Source organism: Salmo salar, chromosome 10, assembly GCF_965601325.2.
Source record: "Salmo salar chromosome 10, fSalSal1, whole genome shotgun sequence".
Taxonomy (NCBI): Eukaryota; Metazoa; Chordata; class Actinopteri; order Salmoniformes; family Salmonidae; genus Salmo; species Salmo salar.
This window is the reverse complement of record NC_138300.1, coordinates 65,015,884-65,033,861: the sequence shown is the minus strand read 5'-3', so window position 1 is coordinate 65,033,861 and position 17,978 is coordinate 65,015,884. Positions and strand designations below refer to the sequence as shown.

General features: G+C 42.6%; 1 protein-coding gene across 3 annotated transcripts in view; it reads right to left on the bottom strand.

Moving 5' to 3' along the window:
* Positions 1-17,978, bottom strand: part of peak1 (pseudopodium-enriched atypical kinase 1) — a 298,755-nt gene that overhangs the window by 115,234 nt on the left and 165,543 nt on the right. The window lies entirely within an intron of this gene.

The window sequence follows — 17,978 nt, the reverse complement described above, 5'->3', positions numbered from 1 at the left end:
TTGGATTTTTTTTCAATATATTGCATTTTGGAGAATTTTGATAGCTGTTATGTCCAATAACTAAATATAGTAAAATAAGGAGAAATGCGGCTGTAGTTCACATACTGCTGTAGTTTGACATATCCAGATTTGGATTTTGAATAAGTCATAGGAACATTTATATGCTTTTACAAATTATATATTTTAAAATTAACAAGGTAAACATTGTTATGAAATACACCCAACGTTTCAATTATTTTCAAAAAAATCCAACTTTGATTGACACTAGAGTTGTTATTTTTATTACAATCATAAAATGTTGAAGTGGCCTGTCTAGACACTTGTACTAGCTATGCTGACACCAAAGTTCATCCATTTATACCAAATATAATTTATTCTGTGGGCATTTCGATATTGTACTTTAGTGAGCAAAAATATAAAACGCAACATGCAACAATTTCAACGACTTTACTAAGTTACAGTTTGTATAAGGAAATCAGTCAATTGAATTACATTCATTAGTGTCACGTCTGCTCCTCCCCTCCAGCGTATGATGTCGCCAGAGTACTAACCACTGTTCCTGGGATTCATCATTACGCACACCTGGCACTCATCATTACGCGCACCCGTTAATCATTATGATTCACACCTGGACTCCATTACCTTCATCATTTCCTCCCCTTTATATATCACTCTTCCAAGTTCATTCACCAGTTGGTATTGTTCTTGTGTATCAGCGTTCTGCCTTATGTTAGTGTCGTGTTCTTGGTTTTGTTGTTTTATTAAAACGTCGCACCTGCTTCTGGCCCCATCATTACAATTAGGCCCGAATCTATGGATTTCACGTCTGGGAATACAGATATGCATCTGTTGGTCACAGATACCTTCAAAAAAGGTAGGGGCAGTGGATCAGAAAACCAGTCAGTATGTGGTGTGACCACAATTTGCCTCATGCAGTGTGACACATATCCTTCGCATAGAGTTGATCAGGCTGTTGATTGTGGCCTGTGGAATGTTGTCCCACTCCTCATCAACGGCTGTGCAAAGTTGATGGATATTGGTGGGAACTGGAACACGCTGTCGTACAAGTCGATCCAGAGCATCCCAAACACGTTCAATGGGTGACATGTCTGGTGAATATGTAGACCATTGAAGAACTGGGACATTTTCAGATTCCAGGAATTGTGTATTATCATGCTGAAACATGAGGTGATGGCAGCGGATGAATGGCACGACCATGGGCCTCAGGATCTCATCACGGTATCTCTGTGCATTCAAATTGCCATTGATAAAATAACATTTTGTTCGTTGGCCGTAGGTTGTGCCTTTCCATAGCATAACCCCACGGCCACCATGGGGCACTCTGTTCACAACGTTGACATCAGCAAGCCACACGGCGCCTTACACGTGATCTGCGGTTGTGAGGCCGTTTGGACGTACTGCCAAATTCTCTAAAACGACGACGGAGGCAGCTTATGGTAGAGAAATGAACATTAAATTATTTGGCAACAGCTCTGGGGGACATTCCTGTAGTCAGCATGCCAATTGCAAGCTCCTTCAAAACTTGAGACATCTGTGACATTGTGTTATGTGACAAAACTGCACATTTTATAGAGGCCTTTTATTGGCCCCAGCACAAAGTGTACATGTGTAATGACAATGTGTTTAATCATCTCTTGATAGGACACCTGTCAGGTGGATGGATTATCTTGGCAAAGGAGAAATGCTCACTAACAGGGATATAAACACTTGTGCACAATTTGAGAGAAAAGCTTTTGTGTGTATGGACAATTTCTGGGATCTTTTATTTCAGCTCATGTAACATGGAACCAACACTGCGTAAATATTTTTTTTCAGTGTAAATATAGTTAGAGGAATTTAATGGGTTAACAGCTAATGCATTTCGGGGGGCAGAAATGAGTGAAGAGAAGATAAAAAGAGAAATCTAATTTAGTCCATCTGAGAACTGCCCAGCTCTGACGGGCCCGCCATATTACCCTTCATCCTTTAGGGGAAATGTCATAAAGCAATACCTCATGGGACTCGTAGTTGAATTATGATGACCTATTGTGAACTTCGGTTCCTTCAGACTGTCTACCACTCAATGATTTTTACATCCCGAGAAAGACTATGATGCTTCAGCATAGAAATATCAGAAAGCAAAATCAAATTCAAAGTTAAGTTTGAATTGGAAGTCGAGAGTAAACAAAGCCTGACTGCCCCAGAATGTCTGTAGAACTGCCGTCGAGGGAGGAGTTTATTTCCAGAAAGTCTACATTTTCATTAGGCACTCAATCACTGACTTCTTGACATTAAACAAGATCTGCATATTAGCGATAAGTGACCAGAATCATACATCTTGGAAATCTAAGGTCAAGAGTGGGAATGCCAAATAATGAAGACATTGTATAAGGAAGGACTAAATAAGAAATATGCTATACGTTGTCAATAATATCTTCATTAATAAAAGGAAAATACCAGTATCAATAGCTTTACTGTATGAAGGTTAGCACAGGGTGACAACTTGAACCTTGAGTGACAAACATTCATAAATGTCAATTAAGAGCTCATGAAGGTGTTTCGCATTGCCAATGAATATGTTCTTAAGGCTGGCAAAATTACTGTATAGCCTTGTAACCGACGGTTATGGATGTCGACCGTCATGAAAATAAAATACCTGTCATATTTTTAAACAAACAGCTGACTGAAGACGGGACGGTCGGCCCTTCTTGTGGTTGAGTCAGTTTCTATGGTAACATGGACTCCTAACAACGTGATAAAAACTTTGTTGCTCCTTGCTGAAACAGGCAAGGTGTTGTAGCAAACGAGTCTTCGGTTGTCTAGGCAACGCCCCCCTCCCTGCAGCAATAGAATAAATAAACGGTTTGGAACCTCTAACCCTGGCAATTTGACTGGTAAACCCATGGGTACACCTGTAATGGCTGTGATACAATCATTTCCATTGGCATGTAGAATGTTCATTCAAATAATGTTAACTGATGTGGCTCATACAACAATTTGTTTTGTAATGTCAGTTGAGTTGAATCAACAAATCATAGCACATATCCTGCTTTAACTTTCTAAATGTATGTCCTGCTTTTACTTCCTGCTTTGCTCCTGTGGGTACACTGGAAAAGGTTATAAGAACAGGCCAAACCGATTTGTCGTTTCAGAATTTATAAAAAATTAGGTCAAGGTTAGGGCTAAGGGTTTGGTTAGGGTTAAGGTAAGGGTCAGTTTGTTTTATTCTAGTTGGTTTAAGCGTCAGATGCATTATGCCATCATTGACTGGAACGCGGACGCCTGTTCTATTAACTCTATTCCTATGGCAGCACATGCAGTCAGGCGCGGAGGAAAGGAGAAAATGTGCATCAAAAAAATATATACAAAAATTGCTATTCGACCAGTTATTATGGTGACCGCGTTCATTTGTCTGGCTAATAACCGTCATCCAAAATTCCATGACCGTCACAGCCCTATATGTTTTACCTTCCTTATGTGACTATATTGGCCACTGCCTGTGGGTCTGTGAAATGAATCAGCATGGGTGAGGGTAATTCCCTCTGGCATATGGAAAGTCCTGGTTATCAGAGGAAAAGAGGGACCACAGATAATAGCATTCTGCTCACAGACACTGACCTGCTTTACACACAAGAGCTGGATAGGGAACAAGGTAGGGATAGGAAGTGTGTGTTTCTGTGCAGGCATGCATGCACACAATCCTACTGGCAGGCTGTGAAAGGGCACGTCCAGGTGACAGATGCACCCTTGAGTGGGCCACACTCATTATCCACAGCTCAGACATCACCTGAGAGAGAGAACTGATTAATACAAATGGCAGCCACTGAAATCACTGTTTTCCCTCCTGTCTGTCTGGCTGCCACCACTGCCATCGCTCACCTCCCCCTGCAGCCTAACTGTTGAAGGCCCAGTCTGTGATATAACAGTCATCCTGCTACTGTTTTGGTAAAAAGCTAAATGGATGGGGCTGGAGAAATGCCACGGCTCTCAAATTAATGGACAGAGCTATGGATACACTGAATGACCATCCATGATATCAACACTTGTTTTAACCATGTTTTGAGGCTATACAGTGTTTGTTTACAATGTTTACAAACACGCTTATATTTGGGGTTCTGATGGGTTTAATGCCAAAAATGATATTCTTTAATGCCAAAAATGTGGTTTAATACATGTAAAAAGAAAACTAACATTTGCAGATTTCTTATATCTCTCAGATATAGGAGAGACACTTCAAAACAAACATTATATGTGTTCTATTTAGTGAATCTGTTTGTGTGGGCTAATAGCAGTAAGACCAAAAACAATTCTTCATCAAATATCTTAAAGGGGTCCAACAATTCAAAATCAAATAGCTAAATGATCCTTGGTATGACCTTACAACAACTCCATATACTTTAAGTAAAAAAAAATGTATGTAGCTTTAAATTAATGATAACCTACCCATTGATTCTTGAAAAATATCTTACAAATGCCTCAAACTTCATTCAACTGTCTATCTAACCCTAACATATAAGGTTGTTTTAGGCTATTCTTTTACATTATTGGCAGTAAACAAAGGTGAACGTTAATAAGTGACTGTTACAGTGCACTCCATGCATATGAATCACAGCTGTCCATTCGGACCATTTGATTGTGGTGACTGGATAGTTTGTGAAAGAGGTGCATTGGAAATGTAGGAATGTACCTGAGGGGTTGCAGAGGGGTAGAGTTATAGAGTCGACCTCAGTCACCCCTCACTCTTTGTGTGTGTGTCTTTGTGTCTGACTGCCAGGGATTGGTTTGTGGGCAGCCCACAGGCAGACATAAGAATGCCACAGATGTGTGAAGACTGCAGTGCTAAACCAATACTTGCTAATAAAATGCTGTCTACAACCAGGGTATCAGCATACATCTCCTCTGAGTACAGGACAAGCTATAGTGTGGCGGTCCTCGTGGCTAATTTTACATAATTAAAGGGTGACATAAACAAGCCAATAAACACAAAGATACACAGTGTGAGAGAAATACTTGGGAGGTTTACCTCATTAGAACTCAGACCTTTTTGTAGGGAAGTTTGAGAGTTTCTCCCCCTCTGTTGATATTCCATATGATGCTCCACAATTCACTGGCATAAAATGTGTAGCTTGTTAATGGGAAGAATTTCCCATTAACCTCTATGGGCTAGGTGGGACGCTTGCGTCCCACCTACTCAACAGCCAGTTGAATCCTGTGGCGCGTTATTCAAATACCTTAGAAATGCTATTACTTCAATTTTTCAAAAATATGACTATTTTAAACCATTTTAAAGATAAGACTCTCGTTAATCTAACCACACTGTCCGATTTCAAAAAGGCTTTACAACGAAAGCAAAACATTAGATTATGTCAGCAGAGTACCCAGCCAGAAATAATCAGACACCCATTTTTCAAGCTAGCATATAATGTCACATAAACCCAAACCATAGCTAAATGTAGCACTAACCTTTGATGATCTTCATCAGATGACAACCCTAGGACATTATGTTATACATTACATGCATGTTTTGTTCAATCAAGTTCATATTTATATCAAAAAACAGCTTTTTACATTAGCATGTGACTAGCATGTGACTAGCATTCCCACCGAACACTGCCGGTGAATTTACTAAATTACTCACGATAAACGTTCACAAAAAGCATAACAATTATTTTAAGAATTATAGATACAGAACTCCTCTATGCACTCGATATTTCCGATTTTTAAAATAGGTTTTCGGTGAAAGCACATTTTGCAATATTCTCAGTAGATAGCCCGGCATCACAGGGCTAGCTATTTAGACACCCAGCAAGTTTAGCACTCATCAAAGTCAGATTTACTATAAGAAAAATGTTATTACCTTTGTTGTCTTCGTCAGAATGCACTCCCAGGACTTCTACTTCAATAACAAATGTTGGTTTGGTCCAAAATAATCCATCGTTAAATCCAAATAGCGGCGTTTTGTTCGTGCGTTCAAGACACTATCCTAAAGGGTAAATAAGGGTGGCGAGCATGGCGCAATTCGTGACAAAAAAATTCTAAATATTCCATTACCGTACTTCGAAGCATGTCAACCGCTGTTTAAAATCTATTTTTATGCCATTTTTCTCATAAAAAAGCGATAATATTCCGACCGGGAATCTGCGTTTAGGTAAACAGACAAAGGAAAAGAAAGCATTCGGTCGACGCGGGCACGCGCCTAAGCCCATAGTACTCTGAGTGGCCACTTGCCAAAAGCGATAAAGTGTTTCAGCCAGAGCCTGCCTCGATATCGTTCAGCTTTTTCCCGGGCTCTGAGAGCCTATGGAAGCCGTAGGAAGTGTCACGTTATTGCACAGATCCTGAGTCTTCAATAAAAAGAGCCAAGATGAAACACTACTTCTCAGACAGGCCACTTCCTGCTTGAAATCTTCTCAGGTTTTGGCCTGCCATATGAGTTCTGTTATACTCACAGACACCATTCAAACAGTTTTAGAAACTTTAGGGTGTTTTCTATCCAAAGCCAATAATTATATGCATATTCTAGTTACTGGGCAGGAGTAGTAACCAGATTAAATCGGGTACGTTTTTTATCCGGCTGTGTCAATACTGCCCCCTAGCCCTAACAGGTTAAAAAAGGAGACATCTTTGACAGAAATAGTACCCATCTGCTGGTGATTTCATAATACTTGGTTCTCTATGTTTGTGCCAGGCAACATCTCACACACACCTGCTGCTTCCCTCCAGCCAGCCAAGACTGCCACTCCGATTACTGATGGAGAATTAGAAATGCTAAGGGTTTATTAGAAACGCTGTATGTTAAGTTATTAGTTATGGCAATGCCAGTATGAGGAATCATACACTAAAATACATGAATGATCAGCCTACAAATGAGATTATGTTTCCAAGCCATTCAAAGGTGTTGGCATATTCCGATGGCAAAACAAGTGTGAATCTCTCTTCTCTCTCATTCATTCTCCTCCAACTTCTACCATTCATTTAAATCAAGGGATCCTTTCTTTCTCCATTTCCCTCTCTCCCCATCTCTCTTTTTCCTCCCTCTCTCCTCCCTCCATATCCCATCCCTCTCCCCCCCTCTCTCCTTTACGGCTGGCTGAATCGGCAAGACAGAGGAATACTCACTCCCTGGGAGATAAAGCATTTGCGCTGTCAGTGGTGGACTGTCTGGATGTAATGTTGCATTTACCAGCCAGTAAATTCCATCCAGAGGCTGTTGGTGGCTAGAGATAATATGAGGCAGCCCCCCTCATTTTCCTTCCACCTGGATAAATTGATCCCCGACTTTGGGAGCTAGTGTTAGCCTCGCCTGGCCACCTCGGTGGGGGAAGGCAAAATCAATAATGGGGTGTGTGTGTGTGTGTGTGTGTTTACAGTTATGTCCTACTATGCATGTCTGTACCCGAACAATTTGAACTTCTACTTTTAAAAATACATCTCTCTAAAAACAAGTCTCTCACCGTTGGCGCCTGCTACAGACCACCCTCTGCCCCCAGCTGTGCTCTGGACACCATATGTGAACTGATTGCCCCCCATCTATCTTCAGAGCTCATGCTGCTAGGTGACCTAAACTGGGACATGCTTAACACCCCCTTAACACCCCCTTACAATCTAAGCTTGATGCCCTCAATTTCACACAAATTATCAATGAACCCACCAGGTACCACCCCAAAGCCGTAAACACGGGCACCCTCATAGATATCATCCTAACAAACTTGCCCTCTAAATACACCTCTGCTGTTTTCAACCAAGATCTCAACGATCACTGCCTCATTGCCTGCATCCGTAATGGGTCAGCGGTCAAACGACCTCCCCTCATCACTGTCAAACGCTCCCTGAAACATTTCAGTGAGCAAGCCTTTCTAATCGACCTGGCCTGGGTATCCTGGAAGGATATTGACCTCATACCGTCAGTAGAGGATGCCTGGTTATTTAAAAAAAATGCCTTCCTCACCATCTTAAATAAGCATGCCCCATTCAAGAAATTTAGAACCAGGAACAGATATAGCCCTTGGTTCTCTCCAGACCTGACTGCCCTTAACCAACACAAAAACATCCTGTGGCCCTCTGCATTAGCATCGAACAGCCCCTGTGATATGCAACTTTTCAGGGAAGTTAGAAACCAATATACACAGGAAGTTAGAGAAGCCAAGGCTAGCTTTTTCAAGCAGAAATTTGCTTCCTGCAACTCAAAAAAGTTCTGGGACACTGTAAAGTCCATGGAGAATAAGAGCACCTCCTCCCAGCTTCCCACTGCACTGAGGATAGGAAACTCTGTCACCTCTGATAAATCCACTATAATTGAGAATTTCAATAAGCATTTTTCTACGGCTGGCCATGCTTTCCACCTGGCTACCCCTACCGCGGTCAACAGCACTGCACCCCCCACAGCTACTCGCCCAAGCATTCCCCATTTGCCTCCTCCCAAATCCAGTCAGCTGATGTTCTGAAAGACCTGCAAAATCTGGACCCCTACAAATCAGCCGAGCTAGACAATCTGGACCCTTTCTTTCAAAAATGATCTGCCGAAATTGTTGCAACCCCTATTACTAGCCTGTTCAACCCCTCTTTCGTGTCATCTGAGATTCCAAAAGATTGGAAAGCAGCTGCTGTCATCCCCCTCTTCAAAGGAGGGGACACTCTTGACCCAAACTGCTACAGAACTATATCTATCCTACCCTGCCTTTCTAAGGTCTTTGAAAGCCAAGTCAACAAACAGATTACCGACCATTTCGAATCCCACCGCACCTTCTCCGCTATGCAATCTGGTTTCAGAGCTGGTCATGGGTGCACCTCAGCCACGCTCAAGGAACTAAACCATATCATAACCGCCATCGATAAAAGACAGTACTGTGCAGCCGTCTTCATCGACCTGGCCATGGCTTTCGACTCTGTCAATCACCACATCCTCATCGGCCGACTCAATAGCCTTGGTTTCTCAAATGATTGCCTCGCCTCGTTCACCAACTACTTCTCTGATAGAGTTCAATGTGTCAAATTGGATGGCCTGTTGTCCGGGCCACTGGTAGTCTCTATGGGGGTGCCACAGGGTTCAATTCTTGGGCCAACTCTTTTCTCTGTATACATCAATGATGTCGCTCTTGCTGCTGGTGAGTCTCTGATCCACCTCTACGCAAACGACACCATTCTGTATACTTCTGGTCCTTCTTTGGACACTGTTAACAACCCTCCAGACGAGCTTCAATGCCATACAACTCTCCTTCCGTGGCCTCCAACCGCTCTTAAATACAAGTAAAACTAAATGCATGCTCTTCAACCGATCGCTGCCTGCACCTGCCCGCCCGTCCAACATCACTACTCGAGGGTTCTGACTTAGAATATGTGGACAACTACAAATACCTAGGTGTCTGGTTAGACTGTAAGCTCTCCTTCCAGACTCACATCAAACATCTCCAATCCAAAGTTAAATCTAGAATTGGCTTCCTATTACGCAACAAAACATCCTTCACTCATGCTGCCAAACATACCCTTGTAAAACTGACCATCCTACCGATCCTCGACTTCAGCGATGTCATTTACAAAATAGCCTCCAATACCCTACTCAATAAACTGGATGCAGTCTATCACAGTGCCATCTGTTTTGTCACCAAAGCCCCATATACTACCCACCACTGCGACCTGTATGCTCTCGTTGGCTGGCCCTCGCTTCATACTCGTCGCCAAACCCACTGGCTCCAGGTCATCTACAAGACCCTGCTAGGTAAAGTCCCCCCTTATCTCCGTCCACTGGTCACCATAGCAGCACCCACCTGTAGCACGCGCTCCAGCAGGTATATCTATCTGGTGACCCCCAAAGCCAATTCCTCCTTTGGCCGTCTCTCCTTCCAGTTCTCTGCTGCCAATGACTGGAACGAGCTACAAAAATCTCTGAAACTGGAAACACTTATCTCCCTCACCAGCTTTAAGCACCAGCTGTCAGAGCAGCTCACAGATTATTGCACCTGTACATAGCCCATCTATAATTTAGCCTATACAACTACCTCTTCCCCTACTGTATGTATTTATTTAGCTCCTTTGCACCCCATTATTTATATTTCTACTTTGCACTTTCTTCCACTGCAAATCTACCAGTCCAGTGTTTTACTTGCTATATTGTATTTACTTTGCCACCATGGCCTTTTTTGCCTTTACCTCCCATCTCACCTCATTTGCTCACATTGTATATAGACTTATTTTTCTACTGTATTATTGACTGTATGTTTGTTTTAGTCCATGTGTAACTCTGTGTTGTTGTATGTTGTCGAACTGCTTTGCTTTATCTTGGCCAGGTCGCAATTGTAAATGAGAACTTGTTCTCAACTTGCCTACCTGGTTAAATAAAGGTTAAATAAATAAATAAACACGTATAAAATGTGTTTAGTAGCCAAAAGCAACAATGTTATGTGTGTGCGGAAGCATACAAGCAGATTATGGAATTCAGGAGGAACCAGGCTGGACAAGCTCCCATCCTCATCAACGGGGCCGCCATGGAGACGGTCAATAACTTCAAATTCCTCTGCATACACATCTCAGAGACACCGTGGTGAAGAAGGCATGACAGCGACTCTTCAACCTTAGGACGCTGAAGAAATTTGGCATGTCCCCGAGGTCCCTCACAGTGTTCTACAGGAGCACCATAGAGAGCATACTGTCAGGCTGCATCACAGCCTGGTACGGCAACTTCACAGTCACGGGTGCTTCGAATAGTTTCTACCCTCAGATCATCATACTGAATATTCACCACTAGTCAGCTACCTGCTCCCCCCTCAACAGTCACTTACCTTACATACTTTTCCCCCTATGGACATTTTCTCCTCAAGTCTTTACTCTGCTTCCACCCCATGGACATTTATTAATTCATCACTGCTGCAGTTACGATGTATATAGTGCCATTTCTATTTTTTATTTATTTCACTAGTACTGCATATTGGAGCTCTGAGCCTAAGAATTTAACTGTACCCTACAATCACACCAGAAAACCTGTACATGTGAGTATTAAACACTCTAAATCTGAAAACATGTTTACTTGATATGGTAAAGATTTTTTTGAATTGTTGGTGATATCGCTAAAAGTTTCATCCTAACTTGAAATGTGTGCGCAGAACTCACATTTTACATCAAAGGGAGGTTTAGATGGCAATTCAAATTACACTTTCAATATCACTTTAGGATCCAATGCTAACTTCTTGTGGTCAGGTTCTCCTCTGGTATATTGGATGTCAATTGAGTTCTGTCCATGGTTCCTAAACAGCCTACCTAGTCAGAAAAAAAACAGGCTGTCATAACTTTTTTTTCCAACTTCATAACTCAAAATGAAGGCGCCGACGCGGCCAAGACTTCTCACTATGCAAGATACTGTATCTACAATTGGTTGGTGATACGGATTCGGAAAAGTCCTTGCACTTTGAAAGCGATGATGTAGAGGTGAGTGAAATAAGTAAACAGCCGATATACTGTATGTTTGGTGTTGTTGATGTTTGATGCTGTGAAACATCTCTCTGATTAGCAAGTCCTGTCATGATCACCGGGTTGATACAGGCAAGAACATCAGCGGTGGGGCAGTTTTTGTGTTGTTTTGTCTTGTTTCTACCCAAGTAATTCATATGGAAACGACCCAAGCTGCTTGCCATAGCTATAACTAGCTAGCCAACTGTCAGGTTTGTCTGTCATGCTAGCTCGAAAAGTTGTGGCTGTAAATGACAACCACCTAATTAGTCACAAAATAGAGTCATTTGTGTTTATTTGTTGGATCTAGGTTGTCATGTTTGCTAGTTACAGATATTCATAGGCTACACCTTGCCTTGTTTTTATTTGACAGCTTGCTTAGCTGTCGTGTTATTGTAGAAACCTGCGCAGTGGAGCTCCACTGATATTGAGTGACAGTTATGGCTGTTAAGGTGACCGTAATACCGCCACACCGGCGGACACGAGTCATGAAGGCAGTCAAATTCCATGTGACCGTTTAGTCACAGTAATTATGCTTCTCCAAGCTCTGATGCTATCTACCCTGCAATCTATGGTCCCTCTAATCACTCTAACATCAATGCAAATGTGTGTGTGTGCGCCTGCGTGCGTAAGTACGTAATGGGAGGCGTGTTGTAACTAACACAATTTATTATGGAAACCCCTAAGAGCTGATTATCAGAGTATGTGTATTGCTGAGAAAAAGGAAAAAGAGCGGAAAGGAGAGAGAGATATGATCCTGAACACAGTCGTATCCTATTTACTCCTCTGTACCTATACCTCTCTCTCCCTCCCTTTGTTAGTCTGTTCCTCCTAGGTCAGTGAAAGCGAGGGAAGTGATGTGGAGTAGAGTGAAAGGAAAGTGGAGAGAGAGAGGAAAAGCAGAGTAATGAGGGAGAGGAGGAGAGTTAAGGAGGGAGAGTGAAGGAAGAGAAGGAGAGGAGAGTGGAGGGAGAGAGGAGAGTAAAGGAGGGAGAGGAGAGTGGCGGGAGAGGAACATTAATAGTTAGAGGGAGAGGAGGAGGAAGAAGCAGAGGGAGGGGAGAAAGCAGAGGGAGAGTACACCAGGAAGGGGAGCGTACATTCCACAGAGTAGAGTCGTGGCCAAAAGTTTTGAGAATGACACAAATATTATTTTTCACAAAGTCTGCTGCCTCAGTTTGTATGATGGAAATGTCCATATACTCCAGAATGTTATGCTGAGTGATCAGATGAATTGCAAAGTCCCCCTTTGCCATGAATATGAACTGAATCCCCAAAAAACATTTCCACTGCATTTCAGCCCTGCCACAAAAGAACCAGCTGACATCATGTCAGTGATTCTCTCGTTAACCTCCCTGGGCAAGGTGGGACGTTTGCGTCCCACCTAGTCAACAGCCAGTGGAATCGTGTGGCGCAAAATACAAATACCTCATAAATGCTATTACTTCAATTTCTCAAACATATGACTATTTTACAATATTTTAAAGACAAGACTCTCGTTAATCTAACCACACTGTGCGATTTCAAAAAGGCTTTAAAGCGAAAGCAAAACATTAGATTATGTCAGGAGAGTACCCTGCCAAAAATAATCACATAGCAATTTTCAAAGCATGCATATATGTCACAAAACCCAAAACCACAGCTAAATGCAGAACTTACCTTTGATGATCTTCATCAGATGACACTCATAGGACATTATGTTATACAATACATGCATGTTTTGTTCAATCAAGTTCATATTTATATCAAAAACCAGCTTTTTACATTAGCATGTGATGTTCAGAACTAGCATACCCACCGCAAACTTCCGGTGAATTTACTTAATTACTTACGATTAACGTTCACAAAATACATAACAATTATTTTAAGAATTATAGATACAGAACTCCTGTATGCAATCGCGGTGACAGATTTTAAAACAGCTTTTCGGCGAAAGCACATTTTGCAATATTCTGAGTAGATAGCCCGGCCATCACGGCTAGCTAATTTGACACCCACCAAGTTTGGCCCTCACCAAACTCAGATTTACTATTAGAAAAATTGGATTACCTTTGCTGTTCTTCGTCAGAATGCACTCACAGGACTTCTACTTCAACAACAAATGTTGTTTTGGTTCCAAATAATCCACAGTTATATTCAAATAGCTCCGTTTTGTTCGTGCGTTCAAGTCACTATCCGAAGGGTGACGCGCGGGCGCATTTCGTGACAAAAAAAATCGAAATATTCCATTACCGTACTTCGAAGCATGTCAAACGCTGTTTAAAATAAATTTTTATGCAATTTTTCTCGTAAAATAGCGATAATATCCCAACCGGGCGACGTTGTATTCGTTCAAAGAGAGAAAGGAAAAAAATGGAGTCCTCTCGTGCACGCGCGCTCCAGTGTCAGTGTTCCCTGCCTGACCACTCACAAACACTCCTGCTCTTTTTCGCCCAGAGACTGCAGAGCTCTCATTCCACTTTCTGGCGCCTTCCTAGAGCCAATGGAAGCCTTAGAAAATGTCACGTTACAGCAGAGATGCTGTATTTTTGATAGAGATGCCCTAGAAGGACAACAAATTGTCAGACAGGGCACTTCCTGCATGGAATCTTCTCAGGTTTTGGCCTGCCATATGAGTTCTGTTATACTCACAGACACCATTCAAACAGTTTTAGAAACGTTAGAGTGTTTTCTATCCAAATCTACTAATTATATGCATATTCTCGTTTCTGGGTAAAAGTGTAACCAGTTTAAATCGGGTACGTTTTTTATCCGGCCGTGCAAATACTGCCCCTTAGCCCCAACAGGTTAACACGGGTGTGAGTGTTGACGAGGACGAGGCTGGAGATCACTCTGTCATGCTGATTGAGTTCGAATAACAGACTGGAAGCTTCAAAAGGACGGTGGTGCTTGGAATCATTGTTCTTCTTCTGTCAACCATGGTTACCTGCAAGGAAACACGTGCCGCCATCATTGCTTTGCACAAAAAGGGCTTCACAGGCAAGGATATTGCTGCCAGTAAGATTACACCTAAATCAACCATTTATCAGATCATCAAGAACTTCAAGGAGAGCGGTTCAACTGTTGTGAAGAATGCTTCAGGGTGTCCAAAAACGTCCAGCAAGCGCCAGGACCGTCTCCTAAAGTTGATTCAGCTGTGGGATCGGGGCACCACCAGTACAGAGCTTGCTCAGGAATGGCAGCAGGCAGGTGTGAGTGCATCTGCACGCACAGTTAGGCGAAGACTTTTGGAGGATGGCCTGGTGTCAAGAAGGGCAGCAAAGAAGCCACTTCTCTCCAGGAAAAACATCAGGGACAGACTGATATTCTGCAAAAGGTACAGGGATTGGACTGCTGAGGACTGGGGTAAAGTCATTCCATCTGATGAATCCCCTTTCCAATTGTTTGGGGCATCCGGAAAAAAGCTTGCCCGGAGAAGACAAGGTGAGCGCTACCATCAGTCCTGTGTCATGCCAACAGTAAAGCATCCTGAGACCATTCATGTGTGGGGTTGCTTCTCAGCCAAGGGAGTGGCTCACTCACAATTTTGCCTAAGAACACAGCTATGAATAAAGAATGGTACCAACACATCCTCCGAGAGCAACTTCTCCCAACCATCCAGGAACAGTTTGGTGACGAACAATGCCTTTTCCAGCATGATGGAGCACCTTGTCCTGAGGCAAAAGTGATAACTAAGTGGCTCGGGGAACAAAACATCGATATTTTGGGTCCATTTTGACTCTTTGCATCAACTTCATGTAATTGTCAATAAAAGCCTTTGACACTTATGGAATTCAGTATTCCATAGTAACATCTGACAAAAATATCTAAAGACACTGAAGCAGAAAACTTTGTGAATATTAATATTTGTGTCATTCTCAAAACTTTTGGCCATGACTGTACGTCTGCCCTAAGTCCCACCACACACCCTTGTACCACACAGCCTGTTTTGGAGTTGTTTTTAAAAGTGTTAGGAGTCTGTTTTTTTTTTTTTTTAAACACCAACCTGTGCACCACCACATCCAATGCCTCCCTATCATGGTTTGGTATGTTTGAAGAGGAGATTAAATGCTTAATAGGCATCAATATTCTCATGGGCATCCACCACTTACAATCTCTCATCGACTACAGGTCTACTGATGCCGCCCTCAGGGTACCACACTTACACTAGCTAGCAAAATGCTACACAACCACTTTGAGCAAGTAAGTTGGTACATGCTCTTTTCAGATATAAATTCAACAAATGAGACGAGACAGACAAATTGCACAAAGTAAAGCTTTTCATCCAAATCTTGCAACACAACTTCCCCAAATTATTTCACCACTGGCAAGCCCTTTCTGTGAATGAGGCAATGATCAAAACTGACGGTAGACTTTTGTGGAAACAGTACATGCCGAAGCGGAGAAACCAGTGAAGTGGGGGATTCAAATATGGTGTCTGTGTGACTCATTGAGTGAGGGGGTGAAGCAACTGAGCTCAGCTTAGCCTACAGAGTTGTAATGGAGCTCATGAGAGGCTACCTATTGTTACACCACCACCTTTACACAGACAACTTTTTTCATCCATTCCTCAGGTGAGAGACTTGGTTAATGCCGACACCTATTACTGTGCCACAATAAGGCCCAATCGTAAGAACTGCAATGATGCCATTATGGAGGGAAAGCTACACAAATGTCAGTGTGAAATAGCCTGCAGTTAATGTAATGGCATGTCGCTGGAGGAAAGAAAATATATGTATTTTCTGTCCACAAACAGCTCAGGGAAGAACATCCTGAAACCAGTGTCCAAGTTCAGGCAGAACGAATTTACAGTAGATCTGTTCCAGGGCATGTAATGGATTACAACAAGAAAATGGGCTGTGTTGACCATCTCGACCAACTGAGGAGCTATTACAATGTTGAATGCACAGGCAGAAAATGGTGGAAGTATGATGTATTGAGGGATGCTCAACATTGTGTGAGGGACCCTGCAGGCGCTGGTCCCTGAAGGCATTCAAAATGTAGCTTGTGGATTCACTATGTGATGGCTACAGTGGCAGGAAGAGGGGAGTCAAGAGTGTGGCACCAGGGGTGTGGACCGAGTTGTTAATAATCATTTTAAAGCAGGCCACTCCCTGGTGAAGTTTGTGCATCTGTAGTGGACACAGGGCAAAGAGTGGGCGATGTGTAGAAACCTCCTTTGGGTGCTCTAGGTGTGCTGTGCCACTTTGCAGGATGAGGTCGTGCTTCCAGAAGTTCCATGACATGTTGTAGGCTAAATGCAAACACTGAAGTGACAGTGTGAAATATTACTATTTTATTTAATTGTGTCTGAACAGTTGTTGTGTTTGGTACCTGTCAATCTAATGCTTGTTGCAGTCACTGAATTGTTGTCAAATTAGGCTATTATTTCTAAATGTGATGTCAGGCCTAGTCTGAAGTAAAACTTACTGAGAGGCTATCTGCATTTTGAAATAGTCTCTGATTAGTTGTTAGCCCTTTTTTTATGTTGTTACAGAAAACCTTGTCAATCAAATAGCCTACTTTGTGTGGGTTTTGAAATATACTGAACAAAAATATAAAAGCAACATGTTGGTCTCATGTTTCATGAGCTGAAATAAAAGAGCCAAGAAATGTTCCATATGCACAAAAAGCTTATTTCTCTCAAATTGTGCACAAATTTGTTTACATCCCTGTTAGTGAGCATTTCTCCTTTGCCAAGGTAATCCATCCACCTGACAGGTGTTGCATATCAAGAAGCTGATTAAACACCATGATTATTATCAGGTGCACCTTTTGCAGAGGGCAATAAAAGGCCACTCTAAAATGTGCAGTTTAGGGACACAACACCATGCCACAGATGTCTCAAGAGCTGTTGCCAGAGAATTCAACCATAAGCCGCCTCCAACATCGTTTTAGAGAATTTGGCATTATGTCCAACCAGCCCACAACCACAGACCACGTGTTACCACGCCAGCCCAGGACCGCCACATTCGGCTTCTTCATCTGCGTGCTCGTTGTCCTCACCAGGGTCTTAACCTGATTGCAGTTTGGCGTCGTAACCGACTTCAGTGGGAAAAAGCTCATCTTGGATGGCCACTGGCACGCTAGAGAAGTTCTTCATGGATGAATCCAACAGTACCGGGCAGAGGGCAGACATGGTGTCGTATGGGAGAGTGGTTTGCTGATGTCAACAATGTGAACAGAGTGCACCGTGGTGGTGCTGGGGTTATGGTATGGGTAGGAATAAACTACGAACACAATTGGATTTTATTGATGGCAATTTGAATGCACAGAGATACCATGAGAAGATCCTTATGCCCATTGTCGTGCCATTCATCCGCCGCCATCACCTCATGTTTCAGCATGACAGTGCATGTTGCAAGGATCTGTACACAATTCCTGGAATCTGAAAATGTCCCAGTTCTTCCATGACCTGCATACTCACCAGACATATCACCCATTGAACATGCTCTGGATCGACGTGTACGACAGCATGTTCCAGTTCCCACCAATATCCAGAAACTTCGCACAGCCATTGAAGAGGAGTGGGACAACGTTCCACAGGCCACAATCACCAG